This window comes from Ursus maritimus, unplaced genomic scaffold, assembly GCF_017311325.1.
Source record: "Ursus maritimus isolate PB19 unplaced genomic scaffold, ASM1731132v1 scaffold_17, whole genome shotgun sequence".
In the NCBI taxonomy this organism is placed as follows: Eukaryota; Metazoa; Chordata; class Mammalia; order Carnivora; family Ursidae; genus Ursus; species Ursus maritimus.
The window spans coordinates 28,054,104-28,065,863 of NW_024424119.1; positions in this window are offsets into that span (position 1 = coordinate 28,054,104).

An 11,760-nucleotide genomic window follows, 5' to 3' on the forward strand; every position below is an offset into this window, starting at 1 on the left:
CCAATCTAAAATTGAGGGGGTGTGACCAAATGGCTTCTGAAGTCTCTTGTAGCACTGATGGTCTGTGACCCTCAGTGACAGGAAGGTCTAAAGAAAAAAACGGGCTTTGCATCAGGGCTGAAACATACAGGGTTTGACTGACAAGTGAACAGAGTATGGTTTGTTATCAAGACAGGCGTGCTAAGGAGGAATGACATGTGAAAAGCCTTGCCAAGGAACCGGGTAGGCACTGCCCAAGGTCAGCTCGGCTTTTCCAGAAGATGGAAATTTTCTCTATTCTTAAAGGGATTTGGAGGAGGGGTAAGATGTTCTGCAGTCTGTGTGTTCAGTGGCTCAGCCATTTAATAGATGCGTGACTTTGTTGTCAATATTTTTTGTAGTAGAAGGTTGAGGGTTGTTTTAGTAAATCTTAAACTATAAAAAGCCACTGGAATGAGTAGGGTTTTTAGTGTTAAAGACTGAAAGATTGAGTATTGTTTAAGATAAATATATATGAAGATTTAGTAGTGTTAAAGATCGGGATCTAATTTGAATTTGTGTCTGGAAAAGTTATGTAGTGTTAACGGCGCCCCCAGATCGTGTACTTTAAAATGGGAAGTCTCTAGGCTTTGAAGTGGAATTTGCTTTTTGCAAAGGAAATTCCAAAAAATTAAATTTGATTTCTGGGTTAACGGCTACTATGTTTTCCTCAGCCACAAGGCCTTTGCCGTTTGGCAAATCTTCGATACATTATGAAGCAGTTTCTTCTGTAACTGGGTTTTGCATGTATTGCCAGATATCAAACAGTGACTTTGGACGATTGTTTTCCTGCCTTTTGACGTTTATAGAACTTTCCAGTATCTAAACAAGAGCCTAGGCTGGGCCAGGGTCCTTGACTGGACAAGGGGGAGAGGGCTGGGACAGAGACAAGCCAGCTATTGGGTGCTCACAGTAACTAGTAGGAAAGAGAAGACAGGCAGGAGTGATACTTATTAGGACCTGGAATTAGAGGTCCCTTAAGGGTTAGCGGAATTCAGAGGCTGGAAAAGGGGCATTCAACCAGGAGCTTTGGGGGTGACTCCTAGGAAGGAAAATATTTGAGCTGCACATGGTACCAGTACAGGTTTCGGAATAAAATAGGGTTTAAAATAAGAATGGGAGAAGGAGGGAGGAGCATGGCTGAGCTGGGGTCTGAGGTGGGCAACTGCTGAGTACATTTAGACTCAAATAAGCAAGTATGCTTGGAGGATGGGAAATGCAGGAATGGCAGGTGAGGCTGGGGCAGTAATTTGGGACCTTCTCCTAGAGGGCCTTTGAAGGTCAAACCTTTCTTGGGCATTCATTTTGTAAAATGTCCCTTTGACCTACTACATGTGCTAGTGAGGATGTCTAGGAAATTATCAACCCAGGTTTTCATTTCTACCCTCTTTTTCTTTTAAGATGGGGTTTCCCAGAAGTCTATGACATGCTGACCTCTGGGAGGCCTTTGAGGCTCAGCTGCTCTTGACTAAAGACTATTTTTAAATTCTTGAGAAACAAGCTTTTTGGTGATGAGGTCACAGAGTGGACCGTATTTCTGGAGTTGTCTCCCATCTGAAGGAGACCCTCATTGAGCGGGTTTGCTTCCAGCTTTTGCAGTGAATGAGTTACAAATGTGCAAAGATGGGTGGGAGCTGTGTTGGGTTGGATGGCTGGTGCAGGGTGTAAGGGGATGTCTCTCCCACACACCTTCCCTCCAGCCACAGCAGCTGGTCTCCCTGTGTGATATGTTGGGATGTCATGATTGCATCTGAAACACTTATCCTTTAAAAATAAGAGAACCAGTACTCATTGCAAAGATGGGGAAACTGAGGCACAGGAGAGCATGAGTCAACGACTGGCCCAAGGTTTCCTGGTGAAGTGAAAGAACCTGGCCTAGAAACCGCATGGTCCTGTTTTCAACTTGATGCCCTTACCTTCATTTTACTCATTCTGTTCTAGTAACCCAGGCCCAGGAGTGCTGGCCACTTGTGATGGGAACGCAGACCATCTTGTGTGAGATGCTGGCCCCCACCCCCATCACCACTGCGGGGACTCCTGACTAGTGCCCGCATGAGGGTAGTTACAGGGGAGTCCATGTTTCCATTCTGGCATTCCTACTTGGGCTACACTACCCTACCCCCAGAGAAAGGTGAGACAGAACCACGAAAGTAGTTCTACCGTTAGGCTATGACCTTCCCTTTTCTCCAGCCCTGTCAAGTGGTGCTGACATCAATTTTAATGAGGCGGATGATAGCGCTGTGTTGACAGTTTGAGAAGGGAGTCAAGTTACCCGCTGACTTAGACTTAAGCTTAGGTCGGCCAAACAGTTGCTCTGCAGGAAAACCACCAAGATTGCAGCAAGTGTAGAAATTCTTCCCAGAGCCAATTAGGTCAGCCTCATAATCTCTGACCAAGTGTCTTCTAACTTGTCCCAGAAGTGTTGGGAGGGCATATAGAGAAGAAGTTACCCTTGGAGTTACTCTGTCTGATGAAAGGGACTTAACCCAGGTCAGGAGGGTTTTGTGAGGGGCCAGGTGTTCATTATGGCACAGCCCCCACTCAGCCCTGGGGAGCCAGGAGTGGAGTGTGGTGAGGAAGCCTTCAGTGAGAATCCAGAGATCTGTTTTAGCCCCAGCCTGGCTACTGTCTGGTATTTGACCCCCCACCTCCCCCCCCAACTTCCCTTCTGTGAGTCTCCAGTTCCTCTACGGAAAATATGGGGCCTGAGCTAAATGAGCTTACAGCTCTGTTCCAGCTGTACAAATCTGGGGTACACTCCAAGTTCTATTCAGCGACAGGGATGCTAGTGTTCAGTTACTCATGCCCTTCCGCGGAATAGGTAGGGGTGTGTTTGGGCTGGTGAAAAACGTCAGCTGTATTTTAGGCTGATGGAGTACAAGGGCTACACCAGTAGCAGGAGACCAGTGAGGACGCTGGTTATCCGGGCTAGGCTGGATGAGAGCCGCAACCCTAGGACTGACTGTGAGTAAGGTGTCTTGCAAAAACTGCAATAGGAATATTAGTAAACCGTCTTACCAGTCAGACTACTGCGCGCTCTGGAAGCAGCATTACAGACTCGGTAGCATGAGCAGAATGTTTATCTGTCACTAGAGGGCACTGCAGCTTCCACTCAGAGAAGGGGCAGATGGCCATTTATTGAGAAACAAGGATTCTGTCTAACCCCTGTGAAAAAATACACCATCATCCCCATTTTACGGATGTGGAAACTGAAGGGATTCTAGGCGAAGTGCCCTACCCAGAGTCATGTAGCCACTAAAGAGCCGGTCCGGCTGGGATTCTTTTTTTTTTTTAAGATTTATTTCACAGACATAGCGAGAGAGGGAACACAAGCAAGGGGAATGTGAGAGGGAGAAGCAGGCTTCCTACTGAGCAGGGAGCCCGATGCGGGGCTCGATCCCAGGACCCTGGGATCATGACCTGAGCAGAAGGCAGATGCTTAATGGCTGAGCCACCCAGGCGCCCCGACCTGGCTGGGATTCTAATTCATCTCTGCCTGAATCCAAAGCTTCTGCTCTATGAATGTGCCTCCTGACTCTGTTCTGATGAGCAAGTGGGCATGTTTCTTCCTCCTCCAGTCTGGGAGCGAAGTAGAGGCTGGCTAACCAGGCCCCGTTAGTTTGGAGGTTCAGGACACAGTAAGAACAGCAAAAGTTTTCAGAGTTGAAACCACAAAACGCTTAGGAGGACAGGCAAACTGAGCATTCTGTAAGTACTGACAATCAGCATTATTAATCGTTTCCCATTGTGGGAGGCAGCCCTGCCATATACCACCTTGGTGAACTTGAAAAAGACCCTTTGCTTTTTGGAATTCTGTTTTCCCATTTGTCAACTGGGAGTGTCTTGCCTATTCTGTCTGCTGAGTGTGAAAGTGCTGGACACCCATGAGGGGTAACTTCTTGAGAAGAGCTGGGAACAGCCTATCCCAGTGGTCTCTGTTGGTGGCAGACTAAGCTAAGCACTCATGTGACCAGGGTTCCCACACAGCTGTGCACCTGCAAGCGAGGTAGGTGAGAAGTGGGCATCTTAGAGGGGTTGGCCTGGCACTGGGGGACTCTGGGAGTGGCTGGCAAGACCCTGCAGAAACTTGAGAAGTCCGCAGGACCCCAGCCAGCCTGTGGTGTTGGGAACTCCTGTCAGGCCCGTGGCTTTGTCCTTTCCAGTGACTGGGCCATCTTCTGCCTTATCTCTGATTGGCCTTTAGGTTCCCCTCCTGCTGGGACATCGGCCCATTGTGCCCCTGTTTCTGAGGCCACCACGTGCCCTCCACAGCTACCTGTCTAAATCCTACCTACAGCCACCCTGCCAAGCTCGGGCCCAACCGGCTCCAATCTGACCTGACCTGAGCCCCACTGCTAATCAAAGAAATGCTGGTCCTGGTGTGTCCCTGGCACACTACAGTTTGGCTCTTTTACATCCATTACCTTGCTCAAAGGAGGCAGTGTAAGGATTCTGACCCCATCTTTCAGATGAGGGAATTGAGGCTCAGGGGGACTGTTGCAAGACCCCAGAGTGCAGAGCAAGGCCACTTCACCTCCCACTTTGTGCTGTTCCCAGAGAGGATCAGGTGAGAGAGCTAACAGAGGGTTCCTCATGTGGATGGGGACTTCGGAAAATCAGAGCTCTCCACAATACAGAGGCTGCACCAGGTGGCAGATAGAAAAAGAAATGAAGCGGAGGAAATCCAAGTTCCCACATGGGCCACTTGAGACCGACCGTTCACTGTCCCACCTGGGACCTGTCATCCCTACCCTTGTTCAAGGGACCTCCCCACAGCCTGGCTCTCCTCATGCAACCCAGGAACTTCCAGTGACACTCCTGACCCACAGACACGCACGCAAAACCTCCCCGCCTTCCCAGCCTTACTCCTTGCCCCTTAGTCCCCACGTGTCCTCCCTGGCCCAGCCATCCGCACGTTCCTGCATGTTTCACTTTGACTTTGTTCATTCTTCCTCCATCTGTGCGAGCAAAACCCACTCCATCTTCAAGAACCAACACAGAGCTATTAGCCTTCCTCCCTGGAGTCCTCCTTGATGAGCTGATGACTTGTCATCGCCGTCCTGGCACTGGCTGCTCTGCTCCCTGTCGCCTCCCCTGCAGATAGTGGGCCCTCTGGCCATGTATCTGATTCCCTTTGCTGTGCCTCACACGCTAGTACTCTGAGCGCATTTCCTCAGTGGTCAAGTGTATCAGTGTCCTGGGGCTGCCATGACAAAATACCCATCCACTGGATGGCTTAACAGAAATGTATTGTCTCGCAGTTCTAGGCGCTAGAAATCCAAAATCAAGGTGTCACGGTTGGTTCCTCCGAGGGCCATGAGGGAAGGATCTGGTCCAAGCCTCTCTACTAGGCTTGTAGGTCCCGTCTCTTCCCTGTGCCTTCTCCCATGGAGTTCTCCTTGTGTGCATGTCTGTGAAAGTTTTCCCTTTTTATAAGGACACTAGTCACCTTGGGTTAGGGCCCACCGTAATGACCTCATCTTCACTAATTGCAAATGTAAAGACCCCTATTTCCAAACAAGGTCACATTCTGAGGGTGCTGGATGTTAGGACTTCAACAGACGCATTTGGGGAGGACACAGTTCAACTCATAACACCGAGTGAGTGAATTGTGGAAACCTCGGGGCAGAGAATGACTGTCAGGTGCTTAATCCACCCCCACCCCACCACCGATTGGGTGTTTGGACATACAAGCGATGTGATTAAAACTGGGGACTCCGCGTTTGAGAGCAGAGTCAAATCCTGATTTGCCTCCCATCAGCTTCGTGATCCTGAGTAAGACAGTTCTCTCAAACTACATTTCCCTCTCAAACCATACTAATTCACATTAATTCTCTTACTCCCCTTCAAACCCTACTAGAAAAATGAGTATATTTTGAGGAGCAAAAGGCCAAAGTGGCAGCAGATAAATATAAGTCAATACATGGGGCGCCTGGGTGGCTCAGCCGTTAAGCCTCTGCCTTCGGCTCAGGCTGTGATCCCGGAGTCCTGGGATCAAGCCCCACATCAGGCTCTTCTGCTATGAGCCTGCTTCTTCCTCTCCCACTCCCCCCGCTTGTGTTCCCTCTCTCGCTGGCTGTCTCTCTCTCTCTGTCAAATAAATAAATCTTAAAAAACAAAATGTAAGTCAATACAAGGAAGTCTGGAGACCCCAAAATCAGAACCCACCCATCCAGAGCTAACAAAGTTCTCTATCTCCAGACACCCATGGAAACCTCCAAAATGCAGGGAAATCCCGGCTCCCTAAACCAGAAGAAACCGGATCTCTTCTAGTTGAATCCCTCTACTAATCCTGGACCCCCCCTGGCAACATGCCTACCTGACTTTTGTTGGATACCTGAGTGATGGGGAGCTCACTCTTTATAAGACAATGTATTGCATCTTAGAAAAACAGTTCTTTAGTAAGGAAGCTTTAATTTTATCTTGTATTATTATTGTTAGTTAGGTAAACAATCCTTTAAAAAAGCTCTTATTTATCCAATTTCCTATAACATTCTTGGGTCTAATTTTGCCCCGTGGAGTGATGGGGGGAACCCCAATTCAGCTTTTTAAATGGAGTCCTGTAAATATGTGACGATATCCATCATGCCCCCCAAACCCCAACCTCTCTTCCTCACAATTTATCTTAGTTGAATGTTTTTTTTTAAAGATTTATTATTTATTTATTTGAGAGAGAGAGAGACAGAGAGAGGGAGAGTGCATGCTCGAGTGTGGGGGTGGGAGAGGGGGAGAGGGAAAGGGAGAGAGAATCTCAAGCAGACTCCACGCCGAGCTCAGAGCTTGGAGCCTGACACGGGGCTCTATCTCACAACCCCAAGATCATAACCAGCTGAAATCCAGTCAGACACTCAACCAATTGAGCCACCCAGGTTGAATGTTTTTGAAAATTTCAATTAATGACTACTCATGTGGTGAGATTCCAATGTCAGGTTCAGCCATGTTGGAGTATGCATTAGTACTTCATTCCTTTCTAGTGCCGTAATATTCTGTTGTATTACATTTTATTTATTCATTTTATTGATATTTGTGTAGACATGCTTTCATTTCTCTTGGGTATATATGGGGAGTGGAATTGCTGGTGCAAATGTTTACCCCATGTTTAACCTTTTGAGGAACTGTCAGCTGTTTTCCAAAGCAGTTGCCCCATTTCACATTTCCAGCAGCAGTGCACGAGGGCGCCAGTGTCTCCATGTCCTTGTTATTACCTGTCTTTCTGATTCTAGACATCCTCATGCGCGTGAGGTGGAATCTCATTGTGGTTTTGATTTGCATTTTTCTGATGGCTAATGATGTTGAGCATCTTTTCATGTGCTTATTGGCTGGAATATTATCTTTAAACACATGTCCGGATCAATTTGGTTGGCCTCAGGTTGGCAGTATCACATGGTTGAGAAAGGGTTGCTGCAGGGGATTCTGAGCTACTGGGCGGTTTTTAGAAATGGCTGTGAACTGAGCGGACAGCCAGGGAGAGAACTCGGTCTGGGCTGGTGATGAATGTCTGGGAGTTGCCCATGAGGACACAGGAGATCTTGAAGCCCTGTGAATAGGGGAGATTGCCAACATTTCGAAGTGTGAGGGGAGAAGAAGTAAAGTTCTTGAAGCTTTGAGGACTCTTGGAAGTTAAAGGTGAGAAGAGCAGATGGAGACACATCGTAGAGGCCCACTCTCCTCGTCTGGGTGTGGGGTGGGGCAGGACCCATCAGAGTGGGAAGGAGATTTGGCTGCTGATAGGCATGGAACCTCAGGATAAGGTCTGAGGGTCGGCAATGTCCCAGCAGGCCACAGGTAGTGGAAACAGACCTGCCAGAGTTTAGGAACGAGACCCATCCCTAAGTCTCGGGGCAGTACAAGAATCCGGGTGGACAGGTCTGGGGTGTTAGCGGTCTCACACCGATTCTTGTGCAGTCCTCACTACTGCCCTCTGGTGGTGGTTGCCTGTCTGTCACGGGAAGTTGAGAAGTTCCTCAGCAGGGACTGAGCTGGGAGTGGAACTCAGGCCTGACTTGTTCCAAACTCTGTGCTTTTTCCAGGACACTATACTGTCTCAGCACCGTGTGGTGACCCCACACAGGAAGAGATTATTTCATCTGGAAGGAATTTGGGATGGGGGGGTTTCAGCTTAAATGTCAACTCTTCAGAAAGATTCTTCCTGACTACCTATGAAAAGGTGCTCCTCTTATTAGTCTCAACACAGCACTCAATTCGTTTTCTATCATTGTCCTTATTATAATAATTCATGATTTTATATTGTTAAATAAAGAAAACCTCAGGCCCAAAATGGTGTCACTTAGACCCAGTTCCCAAACTGGGGCTTAATACCCAATCTCATTGCAGGTGCAACCTCCTCCAGAAAGATGGCCTTACCAGGTCATTCAGGAAATTTTTCTTTCCATCAGAGCCAGCGACTCTGTCACCTGGATCCTCTCCATCCCCCGAAGAAAGATGAAGGAATCTGCAGGATAAGATACCTTATCTTTTCCCCTGGCAAACAGCCTCCTCTGGAACAATCCTTTTCTTTTGTGAATAGCTTTCTTGCCCCCACCCTCTGTCTATAAACCCTTCCATTGTGCACAGTTCTCCAGAGTGCCTTTCTATTTGCTAGATGGGTGCTGCTCAATTCCTAAATCATTTCATCAAGCCACTTACATCTTCACACTTACTTGGCTGAATCTTGTTCTTCAACAACATCAGTGTGTGAATATAGTTTACTTTTACTGTGAACTACAGGCTACAGAAAAGGACCATACTCTTGTTCCCTTTTTATTCCTGGTGCCTGGGTGAGCTGCCTGACACACAGTAGGCACTCAGGAATGGTTTGTTGGATGGGTGAGTCAGGTCGCATTTGGAAAATGGAGGCAGGTGAGGTGTGTGCACAGGTCAAAATCCTCCGATGGAGTCAGTAGGAGTTGACTTTCACTTTCCAGAGCACCCAGGGTGTGATGGTGGGCTTATTTTCTCAGAGACAGTATAAAAATGATGTTTATGTTATAGGAATGAGGCCCAAGGTTGAGGAAGCAGGAAGTAGGTGTGGGTGAGGGTGTGACTAGCAAGGGTGCCTGTAAATGGAACAACTGAGAAACTTGGGAGAATCAGACAACTTGGCCCCTTAACACCAGGGCAGGTCCTTGGCAGCTGGGGTTGAGAAACTTGGGTGGATCAACAATTCACTTCTTTCTCAGAGGAACTTTCCAGAAAGCTGACTTCAAGAGCAACTTGGGCAACAGTCATGTTTGCCTGAGAGACTGAATGTGGCCTGAGTAAACATATGAAGTCAGTTATGTCTCAGTATTCACTGTCATCCTTCCTTTTCTGCACTTGTGCATTGAGCAAATATTTATTGGTGCCTATTAAGACCTAAAGTTCTGTGCTTGGTGCTAGGGATACAGTAGGAACAGTCCAGGTCTGCTCTCAAGGAGCTCCTGGCCCTGCAGGACACTTACAATACAAGGATCTAAGCGACATAAGGGCAGAGGTATGGTCTGTCTTGTTCACCATGGTTTCCCTAAAGCTTTGCCCTGGGTTTAGTGCTGAGTAGGTGATCCAGATGGTTTCTGACCCAAAGAAGTTCACAGCCTAAAGGGAAGACAGACAAGACAAGGGGCAGTTACCATAAAAGGTAGTAAGTGGGCAAATAAGAGTCTCACGGGAGCCCAGAGAAGATGGTTGGGGAGAGAAAGGTCTGAGAGGAAGTGACTTCTAGACTAATGGACCAGCAGGTGGTCAGGCATGGCTGAGTATGGTGGAGGTGGAGGAGTGGGAAGCCTACAGACTCAGGAAACAGCTTATGCCAAGGCCTGGAGGTGAAAGAACATAATCTTTCAGGGCAACTCCAAATAGTTCAGTAAACCTAGAGCACAGAATGGCAAAACATTAGGTAGGAGCGCCAGGTCATAGGAAGCTTTATAGGAACCAACTTAAGGAAGGGCTTAGCATAGTAGGGCTGACCACAGGCGCCTCAGACTCGAGGGTCTCAGGTCCGGGAACTGGGTCTCCATCCTCTCTCTACCTTTGTCCCCATGCCCCAGCACTCTGGACTACCCTAGTTTCTCCAAAACTAAGTTCTTCCTTACCCTCTCCTGCCAATGACAGAAAAGAAAAACAAACCCTCGATGGTTTTAATGTGTTTTTAAGACCTTCCCGCATACTCATCCATTTCTACATATCGAGCATTGCTTCGCTATCCAAGCAGAAAAAGCAACAGAAAGTACTGGAAACTGGCTTTTAAAAAAAGAATGAGCATGAAATGAAAATCGTGTGTTTTCCTCCTTTCTGTAGTAAGATACAGCACTATTTTAATTTACTGAAAGTTTTTATTTAATAATAAATAACATCAGCCTAACTTGCTTTGTGGGAAGGTTGTATTTTATTTATTTATTTATTTATTTATTTATTTATTTATTTATTTATAAGGTTTTATTTATTTAATTTAGAGAGAGAGTGAGCGCAGTGGTTGGGGGGGGGGCGCAAAGGGAGAAGGGGAATCTCAAGCAGACTCCGCACTGGGCACCAGGCCTGATGGGGCTCAATCCCACAACCCTGAGATCATGACCTGAGCCGAAATCGAGAGTCAGATGCTTAACCAACTGAGCCACCAGGTGCCCCTAGTTGTATTTTTAAATGTGATTTCTCCTTTTTTCCCTTTAAACTTAATGTTCACTTCTTCACAAATTATTCAAAACCATAATGGTTTTTTCTTTAGCACAAGTAGCACTACTTTAGTGCTGAGTCAAATTTTAATCTTCTCTGGACTCAGGCAGGGTCTTTTGCTCAGCCTCAGATGTCCAATGCCAGTTAAACTCGACAGACCGCACGTGCCACCCAGTCTAGCACACCCACATATCACGAATAAGTGAACCCTGCTACAATCCCTTTCTCTCCTTTGATTGCTTCCTCCTGGCCTCCCTGGTGCCCTTCAGAAACCCCCAACTCTAGGACCCCATCTAGCCGAGGGTCTATTTACCGTCTGCTTTTAACAACCAAATGTTCCCCAGAAAAGGTCTATTTGTGTCCCTTCTGTTTCCTCACCTCCCTTGGCCAACAAATCTGCTCCTTCCACCGGCTCCCTGATCCCCAAGTTCACTGGTCTCTTCTTTCTTGTTCTCCTGGACTGCTCTGGGCCTTTGACCCTGTGGGTTTCCTCCCCTCAGGACCACCCTGGTTCTGTCACCTGCTTCTAGTCTCTTCTCCATTCCTGCCGTGGCTGCTGCCCAAGCTCATTCCTCCATGTTCATCCACACTGTTCATCCCTCTGCACGCTCTCTCCTACAGAGGTCTAACTATCCCTTGTCTTGTCCTCATTCAGAATGGCTCAGGTTTCTCTCTGGCCCAGAACTCTACTGAGCCTCAGACCTGCCTCTTCTCCCACCTGGTGGGCAGTTTCACCTGCATATTTGTACCAGTGTGTCCAAATCCTACTCTTCTCACCTTCCATCCAGAGATAACTCCTCCTTGCCTTTTTCTTATTAATTTGCTCATCAGTTCTGATTAAGTAAAGCTGGAAATTAAGTTGTTTTTTTTTTTTCCTTCAAACTGTCTCTTATTTCTGAACTTTGCAACCTAATAGCGTACTGCAACAGCCCTAGACTGGGAGGCAGACCACGGCCCCGGTCCCAGCTCTGCTCTGGCTTTCTGGATGGCTTTGGGCAAGTCAGCCGAACTTTTCGAATCCATTGCCTCTCATAACAAGATTGGAGAGCACTTATTGAAACCTTACTACAGGCCAAGTACTGTGATCAGGGTTGT